Here is a 22051-nt window from a genome sequence, read left to right on the forward strand (position 1 = left end):
GACGGCTGCTCAGCCTAGACTGAGCGGTCGGGGAAGCCTCACCCAGCAGCAAAGTGGTAGTGGGGGAACCAAGGAACACGGCGGTGTTGCCAGATTTCGCCTAGCGCGTAATCCGGCGAAGTTGCAGCGTTGGACCCCTTACTTTATTGTCAGCCCTCGTACAAACGAGTTAGTTCCAAAAGTGTTTTTGCTCGAAATGTTGCGTGCCCAGATGGTGAGTGGTGTAAGAGACGAAGGTCTGCGGAAACATCTGTTGAGAGAGCCAGCTCTGTCGTTCGAGCAAGCAGAAAGCATCTTTCTGACTTCAACTTTTCAACGTGAGAAGCAGCGGATGAGCAGAACAAAACTTTTGTGACGAAATTGCAGCCTAGAGAAATGGCTGCATTAGAAAGAGAGAGAGTGTCATAGATGCGGAAGATAACACAATCCACATGCATGTCCAGTGTATGTCGTGAGGATCGTGGAAGTGTTTTATTTGTAATAAGATCGGGCATGTGTCGTCCTGTTGTAAGAATTGAGAAAGTAAAGTACAAAGTTTGAATGCGCACGAGAGAGAAATGGAAATCATTAGGAAATGATTAAAGATCTCGAAGCTTGTTTGATTTTATTATTAGTATTATTATTATTATTTTTAAACCGGATACCTCCAGGGCTTTCCAGTGGCGTCAGATATAATAAAAAATAAAAAATAAACATATAACTAAAACGTCATGCACGGGACATTAGGACAAGGAAGACAATACAAGGGAACAGAATGAAGCAAAGGACATGGTGTGGTCAAACAAATCACCTAGTGAATTGAAGTCAGATAATGCGCGCATCCAAGGGTCATTTTGAGCAAATCGCGCGCGTCGCAATGGGATGAGAAGTGGAGGGCGAATGCGCAAGCGGTAGGATGGAACAAAGATGAGAATGGCTGCCAGGAGGGTAGGAGAGACAATGTTGGCAAGAAGGATGTTGGCAATAAATAGCCTGCGCGCTTGACGATGACGGTCTTTTAAGCCAACCAAACCGTACCTTTTAGCCAACTGACACCAATGGAGGAGAGCAGCACTGGGGTCGTTAAGGAAGAGCATTACGGTGATTCTAGCAAACTTCCGTTGTACCTTTTCCAACCCATTCATAGAGGTGACCCCTGCTGGGGACCAAACGACGCTGAAGTAGTCCAAGATCGAACGGACCCAGCAGCAATACAACACCCTCAAGCACAATGGATCACGGGCCTCAGACGCCATTCCGGTGATGAGGGCCAATAAAATGTTGGCTCGCTCGAGGACTGAGTTCATATGTGGCTCAAAAGACAGTTAGTCATCGAGCCACACACCAAGGTCCTTTACCAGAGTGACTCCTATACCAGAGAGCCACCGAGCTGGTAGCCATATAGCTGCTTGTGATGAGGGCGGCCGAATGAGATTACGCAGCATTTTTCTACACAAAGGGTGAGCCCGTTAGAGCAACACCAATCCGCAAATGCATCGGCAAAGCTTTGAAGGCAAAGGAAGTCTCGAGACGAGGACACAGGAAGATGGAACTTAACATCGTTAGCATACAACAGACATCCTTTGGGAGAACTCAACTGCACTTCAATATTTCATAAGGCATATGCGGTGCCGTACGCACTCGTGACAAAAGTAGAAGAAAGTTTAGTAACATTAGTGGATGATGGACGAGAGCAAGTCCCACAATGGCGGTAGAGAAAAGTGATGAGTTTGTCCGTTTTTGTATTGTTGAAAAAAGCGACAACAAACCGATACCTATCAGTTGAAAATTATCCATAGCCAAACATAGGTGATGTATTGGCCAATATCGCACACCGGAAAATAATTTGTAAGATTGATCTCAACGGCGCATACATTCAAGTGAAACTATCCAAAAATTCACAAGGGATTTGTACAATAAACACGCACAAAGGATTGTATAAGTACACGAGGATGCCCTTCGGAGTGCAATCTGCACCGGTCGTTTTACACGATACGATTCTTTGATGACGAATGTTAACAATACTACCACAAAAAAGAATCGCTTGCATGATTGTGTTTACACGGCATGAATCTTTTCATGATTTTTTTGTGGTACCTAAGAAAGGACATCGGTACTTTCTGCCAGAAGAAACAGAGTAAAAGTAAATTAAGTTACTCTTCCCCCGAAGTCTTTAACGTAAACTTTTAATTTAACCTATAACAAATAGTCCTTAGTCGAAAAACAAAAAGTAAAGATGAATGAAAAAGGCAGTTTTTTTTTCTAAACGAAAACAGAATAATTGGGCTACGTAAAAACAGATAACGGAGTCACACCAAACGTAGAGAAAGTTGAGGCTATAGATAATGCCCGCCCAGCGCCTGGAAACGTAATGCAGTTACTAGCATACATGGGAATACTAAATTATTAAGGTAGGTTCCTACCAGATTTAGCAAATATACTAAAACCTTTGCACGAGTTGAGAGGAAAAAAAAAAGTTAAACTCACACACTCTAAAGAATGTCATACGTCATTCGAAAAGACAAAATCACTGCTGAAAGCCAATCACGTCGTAGAACCATACGATCCTAATTCGACGGTCCTCACGAAAAAGGAAGACAAAAAAAGCTGATTAATTTTGAAAAACACATACACACAAAAACTATGCACAAGTCCAAAAGGAAGCACTAACGGTAGTTTACGGTGTGCAAAAATACCACAAATAAATGTACGGAGTTAAGTTTAAACTTGTACCGGACAATGCAGGAGTACAAGAAGTATTTAAGCCTTGAAGAGCAGCGTCATCAATTGCGGTTGCTAGATTAAGCCGTTGGGCATTGATATTGGCTAATTACGAATTTGTGACTGAGCATTAACCCGGAAAATACAAGGTTCATGTACATGCTATAGTTGTACATGCTATAGCTGCGAATCAACCAAGCGAATCAACCAACGACTACGATAGCAAAAATCGTTCCTAAAAAGCCATCGAAACGGAGAAAAGGAGGATCACTAAATTACAAGCCAACGAGTGCGTCCTCAGCAACAGTTTAACAGCTCTTCGAAGGTGAACCGTGCGGCGCAAATCAAGCGGTTATCAACTTTAAAATGCTGAGTGTCATCATTTGCTAAACTGAGTGCAGAAAAAACGTGCGTTTCATATGAATATCAATTCCTGGACGAAAGCGAGATGCATTAAGTGTGCAAGAGTATATGTGTAAAAGGGAAAGAAGAAGAAGAAAAATGCGTACCAGATAATTGCTGTACAAATGTCCAACGAATAAGAAAATAATAGGAAGTGATAGTTTGCTGTTAATTATCAACTAATGCAGTAAGGAGAGAGAGTATTAAGCGTTGAAGTGTTAAAGCGTGTGCGTAAAAAAAAGAGTGCGTATCAGATAATCGCAAAGCGAATTACCGTTAGTAGTGCGTTATGATAGTATGAGTAAGCGATAAATTAGGGACAGGTTAGAATTAGGTGAAACGAAAAGTTATCGGCGTGGTTTTTTCTCCATACTAAATTATATAATATCGTTAAGTGCTCATTAGGTGTTGCGTGTACAAAACAAACAAAACAAACTTACAAAACATTAGTAAGAACATCGTCCGGCTTGTAGATATAAAAAATAAGCTCCTTATTCCAAACAAAGCTTTTTGTAAGTGTGTGCTCAACCAATACAAAATTTTGGCAGAAGATATCTATAACTCTATTAAATCTGATCTAAGTGAAATTCAAGAAACAGTTAACGAACCACAAGTTAAATCATTAATTTTGGAAGCAAACGATCTTTTTCTGCAATTAATAAGCGTATTGAGTTTCTAGTGCAAGAAAATAAAATGGCGAAATTCGACATTATAACGGCTACCGCTTTGGAACAGATTTTTGATGGACGCGCTGACCATTTACAAAATTTTCTAGATTCGGCAATGTTTCTAAAAGATATATGCCCAACTGACGAGGAAACCACACTCATAAAATTCCTAAAAACACGGCTTACAGGGAAGGCGAGGTAAGGATTGTCGCCCAACATAAACACCTTCAGTGAATTAATAAGCGACGTTAATAAAAGGTGTTGTGAAAATATAAGCTCAGACAGAATAATAGCCCAGATGAAAAATATTAACATGCAGAAGTACAACCTGTATGTGAAGAAGTAGCATCCTTAGCTGCCAAATTGAAACATATTTATTTAGAACAACAAATACCGGAAAACGTGGCCAACGAAATGGCAGTTAAGGAAAGTGTTAAAACATTATCGGAGAAAATTCGCAACCCCGAAACTAAAATCATACTTAAGGCATGCAATTTCTCTACCGAGTCAGAAGCTATAGAAAAATATTTAGAAAATGAATATAATACACACCACAATACTCAAATATTGGCGATACAAAATCAAGGTTATTGATACACGAACTATAACCCACGTACAAGAAATAATATGGGTCGATCTTCATACAACAGATTTCCCCAAAGAGGCTTCAATCGCAGATTTTCGTACTATGGAGGCCAAAGCAGAAGAAATTCGAATTTCTTTGCACAAAATTCAAATCGTACAAACGATTACAAAAAAACGCAATGTGTACAGTGCACAACAGACCGATCAGCACCATTTTTTAGAAGAACGCCAACAATCTCCAGAAGATTGCCAATATTCTGCATAAACTTGTCGGCTAGTAGTTTTATTAAAGTTAAAATTTAAATGGACAACTCAGAATTTGTCTTTTTGTGGACACCGGAGCCGATGTATCATTATTCAGAATAGACAAAACCAATCCCTACAAACCATTATACACCCAAAACAAAATAAGCTTAACGGGTAAAACAACCAACACCATAAACACATTAGGAACAGTAAACACAATTATACCATTTGACAATGCTTCAGTAAACCATCAAATTCATTTAATGCCTCATACAATTGATATTAAGGCAGATGGCATTCTTGGCAGAGATTTCCTTAAAAAACACAGATGTATTATCGATTATGATCATTGTCTGATAACTTTCAATTATGATGGAGTTACTATTTCCCATCCCATAGAGGATACTATTGATAATGGATTCATGCTTCCAATGAGGAGTGAGATTATACGTACAGTAAACTTACCAAATGTTTACTTTTTTTAATGTTTATTTTTTTTTCAATGTTTGATTTTAATGTTAATGTTTAATGATAATGTTTTTTTTATTAATGTTTTATTTTTCATGTCGTATTTATAAATACGACTGAAAAAAACGTATTCATTAGCAACAACACATTCAAACCACTCATTGAACCAATGAAAATATACTTAATAAAAAATTATGATATTCCTACAGAAACAAACAAAGATAGATTGAACATATTACTAAGCAAAATAGATATCGAAAGCATACCTAAATACATTCGCAACAATCTGGAACAATTACTCGAAAAGTACACATATTTATTCTGCATAAAAGATGACCCGATAACTTATAATGATTTCTACAAACAAGGCATACAATTAAAAGATAAGATACCAACTTCCATCCCCAATCACAAAAAGATTTACTCTCAAGCAACAGAAATTCAAAACCAAGTTGATGCCATTCGGTATCGCCGGATTCGGTATCGCCGTATAATTCTCCTGTGCTACTAGTTCCAAAAAAATCGAATGATGCAAACAAAAAGTGGAGGTTAGTTGTTGATTACAGGCAACTAAGTAAGAAGATTATTCTCGAGAAATTTCCACTGCCTAGAATAGACAGCATTCTAAATGAACTGGGTAGAGCAAAATATTTTAGTACGTTGGATCTAATGTCCGGGTTCCATCAAATACAACTCGAAAATAGTTCAAGAAAATACACTGCATTTTCAACCCCCTCGGGGCATTATCAATTCAAAAGCCTGCCATTTGATCTCAACACAAGTCCAAATAGTTTTCAGAGGATGATTACCACAGCTATTACAGGACTAACCCCAGAAACATCCTTTGTCTATATCGATGATATTATTATTACTGGTTGCTCGGTTAACCATCACTTAAATAATTTCAACAAGGTATTTGATAGATTGCGAAAGTATAATCTCAAATTAAACCCAGAAAAATGTAAATTTTTCATAAGTGAAGTAGTCTACTTAGGTCATAAAATAACTGAAAAAGGAATATATCCTGACGAATCCAAATACAATGTTATAAGAAACTACCCCACTTCCAAAAATGCAGACGAGGTTAGGAGATTTGTGGCATTTTGCAACTATTACCGTAAACTCGTACGTAATTTTGCCCAAATCGCTAAACCACTTAATGACTTACAAAAACAGGAAAGGTATTTTACTGCTCAAAGGAATGTGAACAGTCATTTGAAACACTTAGAAAAATATTATTATCTTCATCCATTTTAAAATACCCAGATTTTACAAAAGAATTTTTCATAACCATAGACGCATCTGAAAATGCGTGTGGTGCTTTACTTTCCCAAATAACCAACGGTAACGATCTGCCCATAGCATTTGCCAGCAAAACTTTTAGTAAGGGTGAAAAGTCAAATCCAACGATTGAAAAATAACCGACAGACATCCATTGGGCAGTCAACTACTACAAGCCATACATTTTCGGAAGAAAATTTACAATCAGAACCGATCATAGACCATTGATCTATCTATTTAATATGAAAAACCCAACGTCCAAGCTTACGCGTATGAGGCTTGATCTAGAAGAGTTTGAATTCGACATTGAATACGTCCCTGGAAAAACGAATGTAGGAGCCGATGCGCTATCCAGCATCATAGTCAGTACTAACGACTTAAAGCGTTCAGGCAAAGAACCTGAACAAAGTGGGGTAAACGACGACGAGATCAAAATATTAGCAGTTAATACACAGGCTATGATAAAAATTCAAAGTAAACCACTGCCTCTAGATAAAAATATTCCAGGAGAAGTACTAAATCCTGTAGTCTGGTATAGCGACAGCCCTACAAAAGTGATTAAGGTTTTAAAAATTAAATCAATAATCCAAAGGCATAGCATCCAGCTATGTTTGTAGAATCATAGTTATAACAAAGTACTAGGATGCGCAATAGTGCCGATTTGCAATAAAACCAGCTTAAATGGAAGTCAATCTCTAGAGAATGCTCTTCTACAACTGTGTAAAGTTGTTAAGGTCTTTAAAAGAAACAAGCTTGCAATTTCAATACATGATATAATATTTAGTTATTTTTCTATAGAAACCTTTAAGGAAATCGCCAACAGGGCCAACTGAACATCTCCGGTTCAGAAATAATAACATTCGATCCACCAAAATGGATCACGGATCCCAAACAAGCATTAAAAATTATAGAAAACTATCATACCCCACCTTCGGGAGGGCATATAGGACAGTATCGGCTATACCTTAAAATCAGAGATAAATTTAAATGGAAAAACAATGAAGGAAGATATAAAGAACTATGTAAAACAATGTGATAAATGCAAACAAAACAAAGTACTTAGGCATACAAAAGAGAAATTTGTAATTACCTCAACGCCGTCCAAACCATTCGAAGCTGTATCAATCGATACCGTTACCAAAAACTCAAACAAACAATAGATACGCCGTCACAATCCAATGCGACTTAACAAAGTATATTACTCTTATTCCTATACCTAACAAGGAAGCCACCACAGTTGCACGAGCCATTGTTGAAAATTACATACTAACGTTCGGAAAGTTTCTTGAACTTAAGTCTGATCAGGGGACGGAGAATAACAATGAGATTTTGAAGGAAATAGCAAAAATTCTGGACATTAGGCACACATTTGCAACAGCATACCATCCCCAGTCGATTGGAGACTTAGAACGTAACCACCTATGTTTAAATGAGTATTTGAGAGCGTTCACTAACGAACACCACGATGATTGGGACTCGTGGATTAAATATTATGAGTTCGTTTACAACACAACACCAAATTCGGAAACATTGTTTACCCCGTATAAGCTAGTGTTCGGCAGAAAAGCTAATCTACCACAACAAAACTATGAAAGATCAATTCATCCTATCTTCAACTACGATCAATATTATAATGAACTGCGGTTTAAATTAAAAAAATCAAACAAGAAGGCTAGGGAAATAATCACCCAGCACAAGAGGAAAAGAAAGCACAACGCCGAGGAGATCGTTAATCCCCTAAATATAATGGAAGGAGAGATAGTTTACCTGAAAAATGAAAATCGCAAGAAATTAGATCCGGAATATACAGGACCCTTTAGTGTAATAAGCGTATCTCACCCAAATTGCACGATTAGACATTAAATTACCAACAAAACCTCGATAGTGCATAAGAACAGGTTAGTATAGCAAAAAAAAAAATCACAAAAAAGGCGTTTGCCAAACTTCTAAAGGGGGGAGGTGAAGTATGTACAAATATATAGATATGTTTAATAGTAATAGTGCGTAGAAGACGTTATGTAAGTAGTAGTGCAAGAAGTATAAAAGTAAGGATAGCTAGTAAGGATCAAGGAATAAAGTTCAGATTGAAATCCGCATCCTAACGGAACGTGTGCGCGTTAAAGAAAATCACACTAGCAGTACTTCTCACACATAGACATTAAAATGGTAAGGAAGTGTCAGAAGAACGATATGACAATGCAACAAGTTTATGAGAACATAAAATACTGATGGTCACAAAATGTGTAGAGTCAATTTAAAGATTACGCTAAGCTTAAGAGTTATTTGGGAATTGAAGACGGAATGCTGCTTTTCCATTGTAGAGTGATAGTACAATAGAAACTGAAAGAGAAAACCACGCCACACTGGCGTAGAGGATGAAAATGGCAGCAAGAAGCTAAGCATGGTGGAAGAATATGGATCAGGATTTCTATTACGTCATTATTTTTTCCAATTTGTCATTCCAGACAGATAATAATGAAAGAAACATTCTCAACAAAATGCCAAGAAAATTTAAGCCCATTTGAGCGAAAACTCATAGATTTTTGTTACTTCGAGAATAGCTCACAAGTGATAGTTCACGAAATTCATACAAGTGTAGGCTCCCATAGTTTAAAGAACCTTATGTTTGTATATATCTGCATATTTCTTGATTTAGAAATGTCAAGTGAAAATACATACAAAACGTCCCCGCGGCTGGACATTCAGAAACCGCCTGCCGACCAGACAAGATCGTTGTTTGTGTCGGACTTCTGCCTTCGGTCTTTTAGTGTTTCCGAAACAAAGTAAAGTTAAATTTAACGTTGTTTACAGAAGCCCAAATCATGACAAGTATCAGTGCAGAGCGTGAGTTAAAAATTGTACTTTACACTTATAAAGGTTCGGACGCGGATATACACTTAAGACGTCTGGTTTTACTGCTGGTCAAATTAAGAGTGATTTATTTGAACTATTGATACATGTATGTGGATTGGGGGAATTGGATTGGAACAGGAAACGGAGGGGGTGCTGATTCAGCTTCTCGGTTGCTAAGCCATTCGATGCAAACGATGTTGGTGCAAGTTCGGTGCGAAGCATAAGCTGACGACGATGTTGGCGGTCCCGTACAAAACATAAGCTGACGTCGCAGGAATTACTGGGTCATCGGGTGTTCGACCGATGTGTTAACTCGTGTTATCCAAGAGCAAGATAAATTTTTCACATGTTTGAGAATGCCAGGAGAAAAAGTGTTGAAAAGACAATGGGCCTCTAATCAACTCAGGGAAGTTAAAATCATTTTAACATTCATAAGGTATTAAAGTCCGCAAATCACCACCTTGACACCCACAATCTAATGGATAAGCTGACAGAGCGATGAGAACGGTGAAAGATTCAATTATTTGTTACGTGATTCAAAATACTGAATTTCAAAGGAAATTAAATCAGTTTTTGATATCAGACCTCCATCAGAGTCTGAGATCATCTGAGTGTCAGACTTGATGTTATACAAACGTAAAGCTGAGGTTATGGTGTCGAATTTCAATGAATCATTTAATTTTTTTCTGCAAAATTTAGTTTCAAATGTTAGCAAGTCGTTTCTATCATTTGATAAAACGATAAATCGATTTTAAGCATCGTTTTGTTACTCTCATGACACTATAACCAAAACATTTTGTACAATAACATAAACCTATTTATCACACACTAAAAACGACCAAATTTTTCTTTTATAGTCCTGGACATCCGCTCTTTCGTATTTTCAACCTTCACATCGTCTAGCTTTGTTATAAAAAAGTTAAATTGATTTGAGTCAAAATTTGTGATAACTCCATTAAAGTTTTTTTTTGCTCAATGTTTTGTGAATTATTGGCAAAAAAAAAATACAATGAACATCAAAACTTATGATGTTAAGAATGCTTTTGCCAAAGTTTTGTTGGATAATAATAATAATAATATTAATAATAATAATTCAAACAATTCATATTATACATTGTAAAAATATCGCAAGCAGTCGTTTGAAAATCGGGTATATGAGTGGTCTTAGTCTTTGTCCATCACTGCATACACTAAAAGGCTTAGACCTATCATTACATTTAGAGCGTCGCCCGCACGTTGCTTATAATTTACAGCAGCGATGTTGTGTCAGAGGTGGGCCTAGGTGCCTATGGTTGATTAGGATTAGAAACGACCTGACTCTTCTCCCCTTGCTGCGACATTGCGATGAGTTTGTCCATTCTCTCATTCATCACATCCATCTGGACCCCCAGGCCTGTAATACGCTTCCGTAACATCTCCTTTACCATCGCTGACTGTATTTGTTCGTTACTTTTACCGTCCAACTCTTCACATCCATCTAAAATTCATAAAAAAATTGTTAGATACATTGCATTTGAAAAAAATATGCAATTTACTAATAATCATTACCTTTAACCAGCAAAAAAGGAACCAAACGGTTCACATTGCGTGTTCTGCTTGAACGATAAAACTTTTGCTTTGAATTTGATGTGTGACAAACAGCAGCAAGGCGAAAACATAAAACGATCACCACAATACTTACATACAGCGACCCATCCGACCTCCCAATTGGCGTACAAATGCCGATATCCGTCGTAATCCTGAAATGCGGCGGTTGAAGCACTGACCGCAATACGATTAGTTTTGACACCTTCCTAGCACATTTGTCATCTTCACGCTTACTACCTAACACCCTCAGCAAATTCGAGCAGTTTCGAGCAGTTATTCTAGCCCAACCTAGCATCACAAACAACAACACACGCACTTACCGATAATTTGTGTCACTCCAACAGTGCTTAAAAATAAAGCACTTATCGCACACTTCATTTTACTCTTAGAGCCACTCTGAACCAGTAGACACACACACTCCAAAGTATATATCATGCACTATTTGCACCTGTCTGAATATTCGAGCAATTTAGACCAGTTTTTTATGCTACCGAACAATTCAAATAACAAAGCAGCACTCGCACAACGCTTTGATTCATTCAAACAGCGCTCGAAACAATCGAGCACTTTTCGCGAACTCAAATCCACTCATAAAGACGCTGTGACGAATAATCTTACACCAAAGTATATCTGGCACTTTTGGCTCCAGCATCCATATTCGAGCAGTTGTCGAGCACCTCCAACATGTCCTAGCAAACCCTCCCAGTCACCAACAGCTATTCCGAACACACTTCCGATTTTACCAGAAAAGCTGCTTCCAATTTGAACAGTTTTATTTTTTGTCGCTTGGGTGCTGGCGATTTTTGTCGGATGGGAATCCGTTTTTGCTTGTGTCAAAATTCGGAAGCCGGAAAGCCGTCAGACTAAAAATTTCCATAAATTTCCGAATTTCCACCGTTTTTCCGACGGAAACGGATTACACACTCGGTTCACATCACTACAATTCAAACCGCACTCAATTCGATCCATAAATGAGCAAGTTATTTACACTTATGCATTAAACGCGGTATATCCGCCACGTGGTGGTGCTGTCACACTACTGACACACTTCTGCCACCACCATTTAATCACTTATTTAGCCTACTTAAGACGTATTTTTTTGGGTCTGATCAATTGATTGCACACTACCACACCGGAAAGGACCGCTTCCAGACCGATCCGCGCAAAATTGGCCGCAAAAACACACACCCGACACTGCACCACCCCCACCATCACACGAGTTATGCACGTTTTGGACCACGTAGCTTTCGCACTAATTCGCCGATTTTTACCTCGTTTTCGGCTTGCGCAACATTTTGGCCACCTTATCGACCGTTTTCACTCACTTCCAAACTCGAGAAATCGGGGATTTCCCGAGAAATTGTGTACCAACCAACCTTGACAGCTGTTGTTGTTGTTTGTGTGGCCTACACGCGCTACATTTCGTCCTAAAAGCTTTAGGCCATTTATCACTGAACTGAAACACAAACCGCGCCCCGATCGGTTCACTATCACCGGGAAAACTGTGTCCATCTGAGTCTGCTTACCGCACTTATGTGCTGGAACCATGGGCCACTTATATACCCGTTATTTCACCGATTTTGGAGCCGTTTTCAATTTTGTACAGTAAAACTTGCGATTTTACCTCCATTGTGCATAATATCTGGTGGATCGAGCACAATTTTACGCCCTTTTTAACCAAACAAAGAGAGAGCGCACTTTGCACATAGTGCCACGCGCACCGGATGACACCTCGACACTGCTATAGTGACATAACTGCCCAGGCACAACCAAGGTGTATGTATCTAGAGCAAGGGGTATGTATTTAGAACAAGGTGTATGTATTCAGAAGGTGAATTGCGGTGGATTTGACAGAGCACCCGCACCATTTCCCAAGTTATCTTGTCTCCCTGTTTTCGTAAATGTTTTGGTAAATATATTCGTTTACGAAATTTCTTCGAACAGATTTACGAAATTCCAAACTATTTCGAGGATAACTTGTTTATGTTTGGATTCTGTTTGTTTACATTTTGAATGAACCCTGCTCATAAAATCAACCGGAACCATGTTCATCGAATGAAAACCGGATGGCGGACGGTTATCACAACGGATTTACATCCACGGAAGGCTTTCGGAAGGAATTATGGCGTATGTTTAGGAGACGGAAGGTTTCCCAAGTTATCTATACCCCTTGTTTTCGTAAATGTTTTGGTAAATACCTTCGTTAACGAAATTTCCTTGAAAAGATTTACGAAACTCCAAATTATTTCGAGGATAATTTGTTTTTGTCTTGATTCTGTTTGTTTACATTTTGAATGAACCCTGTCATAAAATGAACCAGAACCATGTTCATCGAATGTAAATAAACAAAAGTTCACTATCCTCGAAAAATCTATGTTTCGATAAATTTTGAGGATAGCCATGCCAAATGTAAACAAATATTCGAGGATAAGTTTTTGTCAATGTATTGTGTATTGTCGTGTCTCGTCATGTGTTTTCGGGAGTTCCCCTATTCTTGTATTTGCTCTTTTCTCTCCTGATTTTGCTTTGCTTCTCTACATGTCCATAGACTCTTCGCGTTGTGTGGTGGTATGTTTGTGTGTAAACAACGGTACTTTCGCTGCAAGGTTGGAAGGGGCGGGCGTCGAGTGTGTTGTTTATCAGCTGTAATCTGTGCGTGTGAAACTTTTTCATTGTGCTGAAACGGATGAGTGAGAGTAAGATTAGAAACAGAATGCCGTGTGCATGTATACCTCAGCCTGAAGACTGAACCACCAGACTTGCTCAGAGCTGGAATGAAGTACACGTAATATAAATTAGAGCGTGGTACGCTTGCGCGTAGCAGATCATGGTGTAGTTAAGAAGAAAAAAAGAAGCAGTGCTACAGTCGTACTAGACGCTGGAATGGCTTGTATTGGTTGAAATTTTCTTATTTTTCAGATTCAAAAATCTGTTTGCTCTACAAAGACGATGAGTGCATCTCATCAGGTTATATAATTATATGCTTTTATCCCAGATATCTGGCTTATAGTTTTTTTTGCCTTTTAGTTCTGCAGCGCCATGGTGAACGTTGGGAGGTGTTGGCACGGAAGACGGAGCGGGAAAAGGTTCACGACAACTATGCGGTGATAAGGATATCAACGGATTGTGCATTTACAGTTAGCGGGTGAGCTGTACCTCGTAGGAGAACCTGGCCATGGGTATTGGAGAATGCATATCGTATGTCGGGATCGTGCTTGACCTTGAACACTGACTCTGCTCGATCACGGGTTCCAAATTGGTCATTACGTTACCGGCGGCTTGCCAGCAATCAGCATCGGCTATTCTTTTTCCGTTCAGTTCTTCCTACCGTGCTTCTGTGTATAAAGTGCCTTCCATTAACAGTAAGTTTGATCAATCATCATTCTACACAAATTGGTTTGCTTTTATTTAAGATCAATTTTGCATCTTTTAGTCTCCCGACAACAAGTTGGAGTTGCTTCTAGCGCGGATTATGATGGTGCTGTTGCTGAAGAGAAATGTTGTGTTGCCTGGTTGCACTGGACAGGATGGTTCACACAGTGTAGTCGATCTCCTGTTGGTGTCGATTGTTCCCTTCGAGCCGGAGGCCCATCCCGGCCGCTCAGTGCGATAGTGTTAGGTGCTAGAAATACAAGATGTAAATATAAAATGGTTACTTTACATGTTAATACAGAAAAGGGTACTATATAGGTTATAGAATTACGGCTTTTACTTACTAATAAAAACATGAACGAGCAAAATGCATCACGTACATATTGCGCAGCTGAACCAGGCAAAGAAATGCTCCAGTGTCGTCCCCATTTTTGTCCGGAACATGGTCGTTGTGAAGGTTAATGTAGTAACGGTATTTGAAGGCATATCATGAGCCGATCCCTATGACGATCGAAAGATCCGCATCCTGTTTTATTGACGAAATCATTGCCTGCACAAATTGCTCAAAACAAATCGCACGACTTGAAACCTTATAAAATTTTCCGCAACATTTATTGGCGGAGAACAAATTTGGATCAACAATCACACAGTGAATAGAACGAAGCCGATTGGCTTCGTCAACCTCTCCCCTCTTCTAATCGCATCACGCATGAACTCTTACCCCTTCTCCATGCGCAGCCAGACCAAAAATCAGCGATCAACGATACAGGGCTCGCCTATTCACTTTGCGATGCGAACGGCATATTTTGTACAAAGTGTTTCATTTTGTTATATACATTTTTCGACAAAACCTACCGTCTTGACAATAAAATCATGTCGAAAACCATGTGGAAGAAATTGAAGAACTAAAAACACTTCGGGATTGAATGAAAATACTCAAACGAAATGTAAAAACAATAATAACGGTATAATATATGCCGTTCATATCGTAAAGTAACGAGACAAACCCTGTACGAGTGCACACATGCCCATACACATATTCACCCAAACAAGGTGAATCTATAGGCGTAAGCGAGATGGGTATAATAATAAAAGGAGAGCAAAATGTAAACATTTTGTTCATCATGAACCAAACTCGAGTGTGTGACAAATCATCCATGAGTGCGAGCGAAAGAGGTGTATAAATAGAAAGAGAGGGAGATATTTATCCTCTAAAATTTCCCCTTGGGTTCTGTTCGGTCCGAACAGGTCGCACCTTGAGCCAGTCGTCGGTTGTCAGTTTAGTTTTCATTCGTTTGGCAAAGGCCTATTCGTATGTACACAATGGGTAACATTCATCCGGACGTTACAACTCGGCTATCCTGAACATAAATTGCCCTCAATTTACTATCCGGTGGGCTCAGCCCAACATCTTAACTTATTAGCTTCGAAAACCCCATCGTAGGGTAACTGTGTGAGTTGACATCCTTCTACTTCGGGTACCATGTATCTATCATGAGGCAAGACTTTATGAATAACGCACGGTCCCCTGAACTTAGGATTTAGCTTCTTGTAACCATAATCAATTCTATCAACATATCGCACGGCGACTAAGTCGCCTTCCTTATACTGACATCAAGGCCTATGCTTCTTGGTAAAATATTCCTCATTTTTCCGCTGAGAATCTTCTATGTTTCCCAATGCTTCAGCCCACATGGCTTCTAAGTCCCTGGGTATGTGTTGAGAAAGTGGACCGATCTTTAGGGTTCTTCCATTTATTCGACCATCTCGTCCCGTTGATGGTTCGTTACTTTTACCGTCCAACTCTTCACATCCATCTAAAATTCATAAAAAAATTGTTAGATACATTGCATTTGAAAAAAATATGCAATTTACTAATAATCATTACCTTTAACCAGCAAAAAAGGAACCAAACGGTTCACATTGCGTGTTCTGCTTGAACGATAAAACTTTTGCTTTGAATTTGATGTGTGACAAACAGCAGCAAGGCGAAAACATAAAACGATCACCACAATACTTACATACAGCGACCCATCCGACCTCCCAATTGGCGTACAAATGCCGATATCCGTCGTAATCCTGAAATGCGGCGGTTGAAGCACTGACCGCAATACGATTAGTTTTGACACCTTCCTAGCACATTTGTCATCTTCACGCTTACTACCTAACACCCTCAGCAAATTCGAGCAGTTTCGAGCAGTTATTCTAGCCCAACCTAGCATCACAAACAACAACACACGCACTTCCCAACTGACATTTTATAGCAGGCTTATAGCGGTTTTCGAGTTCTTTTAGCTAAATCTCGATGCTTAATCTTGCCTTAGAGAGCAGCAGATTTAGCTAATTATAACAGTTCGAACGCGTGGTTTCACGTAGTTTTTTCACCCATTTCCTTCGGATCCAAGCTGTCATAGGCCAGAGGCGCTATGGCAGCGCAAATGAAAACAAAGCAAACAATAACACTCGGATTAGATTGTGATATGAATTAATGATTTTTTATTTATTTAACAAACCCGTTCATGTTTCTTTCTCTCCGTTGCACTCCTCGTGTTCGCCAGTGTTCCTTTAGGGGGAAAAAACAAGACTGTGAGTTGAGATATGATGCTCTTCGTCGTACATGAGATGCTGAACTATACCTCATCTCTCGCTGAAAACATGTTTCGGGAAGCGGCAAACACGAATCGACCATCACCGAGTAAAACTCCAGGCTACCGCAGCTCACCTACACGCAAATACACGAACAATCCTTGCACCATCTGCATTCAAACACCCGGTCATGCGCTTCGGCTTATCCGTGCGCGTGCGACGTCCTCTCTCCATCACATTCAGAACACGACTGTCGCTCAGCGTGCTCAGGGCAGAGCGAATAAAGAAAGAGAGGAGCAAAAATTTGCAGGGGTGTCCAGACGGTTTTAAAATGCGCGCTGCATGCCAGTACCAAAACGGCGCGCGAGAAACAGTTCGAGCGCCACTGCACACGTGTGTTCGCTCTCTCGCATTCAGGGGCTCTCAAGCGGAAGATCATGGTTCGAGCAGTGCACGGCACATTGCGGGAAGTGAGAAAATGTTTGATCGCCTCTGCACGCGAGAGCGAACGGGTGTGTGCTGTGCTGCTCGTTCCAACGGCAAACTGGTATGGTGCTGAGCTGCTCTAAGAGCGTAACGAGCATTCGCGCATGAAGCGAGCAGTTATGGCGAGGATCGGGCAATTTTTTTTTGAAATTTAGCCTTTTTTGTATAACAGATGTCAGTTGGGTTACCGATAATTTGTGTCACTCCAACAGTGCTTAAAAATAAAGCACTTATCGCACACTTCATTTTACTCTTAGAGCCACTCTGAACCAGTAGACACACACACTCCAAAGTATATATCATGCACTATTTGCACCTGTCTGAATATTCGAGCAATTTAGACCAGTTTTTTATGCTACCGAACAATTCAAATAACAAAGCAGCACTCGCACAACGCTTTGATTCATTCAAACAGCGCTCGAAACAATCGAGCACTTTTCGCGAACTCAAATCCACTCATAAAGACGCTGTGACGAATAATCTTACACCAAAGTATATCTGGCACTTTTGGCTCCAGCATCCATATTCGAGCAGTTGTCGAGCACCTCCAACATGTCCTAGCAAACCCTCCCAGTCACCAACAGCTATTCCGAACACACTTCCGATTTTACCAGAAAAGCTGCTTCCAATTTGAACAGTTTTATTTTTTGTCGCTTGGGTGCTGGCGATTTTTGTCGGATGGGAATCCGTTTTTGCTTGTGTCAAAATTCGGAAGCCGGAAAGCCGTCAGACTAAAAATTTCCATAAATTTCCGAATTTCCACCGTTTTTCCGACGGAAACGGATTACACACTCGGTTCACATCACTACAATTCAAACCGCACTCAATTCGATCCATAAATGAGCAAGTTATTTACACTTATGCATTAAACGCGGTATATCCGCCACGTGGTGGTGCTGTCACACTACTGACACACTTCTGCCACCACCATTTAATCACTTATTTAGCCTACTTAAGACGTATTTTTTTGGGTCTGATCAATTGATTGCACACTACCACACCGGTAAGGACCGCTTCCAGACCGATCCGCGCGAAATTGGCCGCAAAAACACCCACCCGACACTGCACCACCCCCACCATCACACGAGTTATGCACGTTTTGGACCACGTAGCTTTCGCACTAATTCGCCGATTTTTACCTCGTTTTCGGCTTGCGCAACATTTTGGCCACCTTATCGACCGTTTTCACTCACTTCCAAACTCGAGAAATCGGGGATTTCCCGAGAAATTGTGTACCAACCAACCTTGACAGCTGTTGTTGTTGTTTGTGTGGCCTACACGCGCTACATTTCGTCCTAAAAGCTTTAGGCCATTTATCACTGAACTGAAACACAAACCGCGCTCCGATCGGTTCACTATCACCGGGAAAACTGTGTCCATCTGAGTCTGCTTACCGCACTTATGTGCTGGAACCATGGGCCACTTATATACCCGTTATTTCACCGATTTTGGAGCCGTTTTCAATTTTGTACAGTAAAACTTGCGATTTTACCTCCATTGTGCATAATATCTGGTGGATCGAGCACAATTTTACGCCCTTTTTAACCAAACAAAGAGAGAGCGCACTTTGCACAAAGTGCCACGCGCACCGGATGACACCTCGACACTGCTATAGTGACATAACTGCCCAGGCACAACCAAGGTGTATGTATCTAGAGCAAGGGGTATGTATTTAGAACAAGGTGTATGTATTCAGAAGGTGAATTGCGGTGGATTTGACAGAGCACCCGCACCATTTCCCAAGTTATCTTGTCTCCCTGTTTTCGTAAATGTTTTGGTAAATATATTCGTTTACGAAATTTCTTCGAACAGATTTACGAAATTCCAAACTATTTCGAGGATAACTTGTTTATGTTTGGATTCTGTTTGTTTACATTTTGAATGAACCCTGCTCATAAAATCAACCGGAACCATGTTCATCGAATGAAAACCGGATGGCGGACGGTTATCACAACGGATTTACATCCACGGAAGGCTTTCGGAAGGAATTATGGCGTATGTTTAGGAGACGGAAGGTTTCCCAAGTTATCTATACCCCTTGTTTTCGTAAATGTTTTGGTAAATACCTTCGTTAACGAAATTTCCTTGAAAAGATTTACGAAACTCCAAATTATTTCGAGGATAATTTGTTTTTGTCTTGATTCTGTTTGTTTACATTTTGAATGAACCCTGTCATAAAATGAACCAGAACCATGTTCATCGAATGTAAATAAACAAAAGTTCACTATCCTCGAAAAATCTATGTTTCGATAAATTTTGAGGATAGCCATGCCAAATGTAAACAAATATTCGAGGATAAGTTTTTGTCAATGTATTGTGTATTGTCGTGTCTCGTCATGTGTTTTCGGGAGTTCCCCTATTCTTGTATTTGCTCTTTTCTCTCCTGATTTTGCTTTGCTTCTCTACATGTCCATAGACTCTTCGCGTTGTGTGGTGGTATGTTTGTGTGTAAACAACGGTACTTTCGCTGCAAGGTTGGAAGGGGCGGGCGTCGAGTGTGTTGTTTATCAGCTGTAATCTGTGCGTGTGAAACTTTTTCATTGTGCTGAAACGGATGAGTGAGAGTAAGATTAGAAACAGAATGCCGTGTGCATGTATACCTCAGCCTGAAGACTGAACCACCAGACTTGCTCAGAGCTGGAATGAAGTACACGTAATATAAATTAGAGCGTGGTACGCTTGCGCGTAGCAGATCATGGTGTAGTTAAGAAGAAAAAAAGAAGCAGTGCTACAGTCGTACTAGACGCTGGAATGGCTTGTATTGGTTGAAATTTTCTTATTTTTCAGATTCAAAAATCTGTTTGCTCTACAAAGACGATGAGTGCATCTCATCAGGTTATATAATTATATGCTTTTATCCCAGATATCTGGCTTATAGTTTTTTTTGCCTTTTAGTTCTGCAGCGCCATGGTGAACGTTGGGAGGTGTTGGCACGGAAGACGGAGCGGGAAAAGGTTCACGACAACTATGCGGTGATAAGGATATCAACGGATTGTGCATTTACAGTTAGCGGGTGAGCTGTACCTCGTAGGAGAACCTGGCCATGGGTATTGGAGAATGCATATCGTATGTCGGGATCGTGCTTGACCTTGAACACTGACTCTGCTCGATCACGGGTTCCAAATTGGTCATTACGTTACCGGCGGCTTGCCAGCAATCAGCATCGGCTATTCTTTTTCCGTTCAGTTCTTCCTACCGTGCTTCTGTGTATAAAGTGCCTTCCATTAACAGTAAGTTTGATCAATCATCATTCTACACAAATTGGTTTGCTTTTATTTAAGATCAATTTTGCATCTTTTAGTCTCCCGACAACAAGTTGGAGTTGCTTCTAGCGCGGATTATGATGGTGCTGTTGCTGAAGAGAAATGTTGTGTTGCCTGGTTGCACTGGACAGGATGGTTCACACAGTGTAGTCGATCTCCTGTTGGTGTCGATTGTTCCCTTCGAGCCGGAGGCCCATCCCGGCCGCTCAGTGCGATAGTGTTAGGTGCTAGAAATACAAGATGTAAATATAAAATGGTTACTTTACATGTTAATACAGAAAAGGGTACTATATAGGTTATAGAATTACGGCTTTTACTTACTAATAAAAACATGAACGAGCAAAATGCATCACGTACATATTGCGCAGCTGAACCAGGCAAAGAAATGCTCCAGTGTCGTCCCCATTTTTGTCCGGAACATGGTCGTTGTGAAGGTTAATGTAGTAACGGTATTTGAAGGCATATCATGAGCCGATCCCTATGACGATCGAAAGATCCGCATCCTGTTTTATTGACGAAATCATTGCCTGCACAAATTGCTCAAAACAAATCGCACGACTTGAAACCTTATAAAATTTTCCGCAACATTTATTGGCGGAGAACAAATTTGGATCAACAATCACACAGTGAATAGAACGAAGCCGATTGGCTTCGTCAACCTCTCCCCTCTTCTAATCGCATCACGCATGAACTCTTACCCCTTCTCCATGCGCAGCCAGACCAAAAATCAGCGATCAACGATACAGGGCTCGCCTATTCACTTTGCGATGCGAACGGCATATTTTGTACAAAGTGTTTCATTTTGTTATATACATTTTTCGACAAAACCTACCGTCTTGACAATAAAATCATGTCGAAAACCATGTGGAAGAAATTGAAGAACTAAAAACACTTCGGGATTGAATGAAAATACTCAAACGAAATGTAAAAACAATAATAACGGTATAATATATGCCGTTCATATCGTAAAGTAACGAGACAAACCCTGTACGAGTGCACACATGCCCATACACATATTCACCCAAACAAGGTGAATCTATAGGCGTAAGCGAGATGGGTATAATAATAAAAGGAGAGCAAAATGTAAACATTTTGTTCATCATGAACCAAACTCGAGTGTGTGACAAATCATCCATGAGTGCGAGCGAAAGAGGTGTATAAATAGAAAGAGAGGGAGATATTTATCCTCTAAAATTTCCCCTTGGGTTCTGTTCGGTCCGAACAGGTCGCACCTTGAGCCAGTCGTCGGTTGTCAGTTTAGTTTTCATTCGTTTGGCAAAGGCCTATTCGTATGTACACAATGGGTAACATTCATCCGGACGTTACAACTCGGCTATCCTGAACATAAATTGCCCTCAATTTACTATCCGGTGGGCTCAGCCCAACATCTTAACTTATTAGCTTCGAAAACCCCATCGTAGGGTAACTGTGTGAGTTGACATCCTTCTACTTCGGGTACCATGTATCTATCATGAGGCAAGACTTTATGAATAACGCACGGTCCCCTGAACTTAGGATTTAGCTTCTTGTAACCATAATCAATTCTATCAACAT

The 22051-nt window shown here is 40.0% G+C and overlaps 2 long non-coding RNA genes across 2 annotated transcripts; both read left to right on the forward strand.

Annotated features, from left to right (window-relative positions):
- Nucleotides 1-13391: 13391 nt before the first annotated feature.
- Nucleotides 13392-14534, forward strand: LOC118504826. The gene is made up of 3 exons (XR_004905349.1): nucleotides 13392-13757; nucleotides 13818-14152; nucleotides 14224-14534. It is a non-coding gene; the product is annotated as an uncharacterized LOC118504826 (long non-coding RNA).
- A 5166-nt stretch (nucleotides 14535-19700) lies between these two features.
- Nucleotides 19701-20846, forward strand: LOC118504825. The gene is made up of 3 exons (XR_004905348.1): nucleotides 19701-20069; nucleotides 20130-20464; nucleotides 20536-20846. It is a non-coding gene; the product is annotated as an uncharacterized LOC118504825 (long non-coding RNA).
- The last annotated feature ends 1205 nt before the right edge of the window (nucleotides 20847-22051 follow it).

The sequence above is a fragment of the Anopheles stephensi genome, chromosome 2 (assembly GCF_013141755.1).
Source record: "Anopheles stephensi strain Indian chromosome 2, UCI_ANSTEP_V1.0, whole genome shotgun sequence".
NCBI classification, from domain to species: Eukaryota; Metazoa; Arthropoda; class Insecta; order Diptera; family Culicidae; genus Anopheles; species Anopheles stephensi.